The following is a 1,593-nucleotide window of genomic DNA, read 5'->3' on the forward strand; positions in this document are numbered from 1 at the left end:
TAAGGTGTATATGAAACATAAATAAATTTCATGTTCAGACTTGGGTTGTATTCCCAAATATCTCATTATGCATGTCAACCCAAAAGGTTAAAAAAACAGGTGTTTTGGACTTAAAGTTAATTTTATTCTGAGCCAAGTTTGAGGACTGTAGTCCAAGAACACAGACTCAGTGCAAACCGAGAATGCATTCTGCAGTGGGTTATGTGAAGCACATTATTTATAGGTTTTGGTGCTCAGTGGCATTATACATAAGATAAAACAAATATGTGATGGATGTGCGTAGGGTAAAAGGTTAACGAATGCATAGGTTTCTTAGGGTCTAGAGATAAATGATCAATCCTGTCCTGCCTTTGTGCTTCATCTGATAGGAAAAGTTACAGTTGGTACATATTTGACAAACTCCAGCCTCACAGGTAAGAGTTCAGCTTATTTCATAGGCATATGTTCTATTACCTGTATGTCCAACCTACAGCCATTTTGGGTTGCTTTTTAAAAAATTTTCTTTCAGATTTTCCTTTTTTCTGGACAGTTCCCACCTTTTGGTTGAAATCCTCCAAAGGAGGACTTTGAAGACCAAATAATATAATTTGAGGGATTTGATGAGGACAGGACCCATTTGTTTAGAATTATAAGGGATCAAATCGAAATTCTGAAATGCCCTTGTTCTACTCTTCATCCTTATATAAAGTGTCATCATCTGATTTGTCAGTGAGGGTGCAGAGGCTCCTATTTTTCCTATTGGGATGGGAAAAGCTCTTGTTCTGTGCTAATGTTTCCTCATCTCACAGAGAAATGACATGGTCGTTGCAACTGGGGTTATTTCCTTAGGAGCTGTTTCTCAGACATGATGAGGAACATGTGCACAGTTAGCCGTATTCATGAGGGGCCTTGAGGAATTGTGTGGAAGAATATCCAAGTCGATGTCTTTTATGAGCCTTTGGGTTAAAAAAAAAGTTAAAATGATAAACCCTCAGTCAGAACTAGGGGAATGTATTGGACAAAATGGGCAATAGAAGACTGCCTTACGTACATTCTATGGCTGATAGTTCAGTTGATGAACTAACATAATTTTAGTTGGAGTTCTATGTTTTCAGTGACATTTGCAATTTCTGCAACATTTATAACAATTGTAATATAGAAATTTTAGAAAGATAATCAGCAATACAGTGAACAACTAAGAGGTCCATTGAGGTAAAGATAATGAAGAAAAGAAACAATTTATCATAGAAAAGAGCCGTGAACATACATTTTGATAGTCTGTGACCAATCGAATAATTTCCCTTCTCTTTTCATTTGTTTGTATTTGCATTTTATATCTTTGACTGGATTCATTGAGAACTGTAATTAACTGATGATTTATAATATCTAATTGCTCATCTGGCCATTCATTTTCTGCTGGTAGTACAACTTGAGGAGTGGTGAGTTCCAATTCCCAAAATATTTGATTATCAACGTCCTCATTATCGTAAGTGTTATTTTATCTTAAAAGTAACTTTCCTATGAACCCATTTATTTTATTTTATTTTAGTTTTGAGACAGAGTCTCACTCTGTTGCCCTGGCTAGAGTACTGTGGCGTCGGCCTAGCTCGCGGC

The sequence above is a fragment of the Propithecus coquereli genome, unplaced genomic scaffold (genome assembly GCF_000956105.1).
Source record: "Propithecus coquereli isolate 6110/MARCELLA unplaced genomic scaffold, Pcoq_1.0 Scaffold24, whole genome shotgun sequence".
In the NCBI taxonomy this organism is placed as follows: Eukaryota; Metazoa; Chordata; class Mammalia; order Primates; family Indriidae; genus Propithecus; species Propithecus coquereli.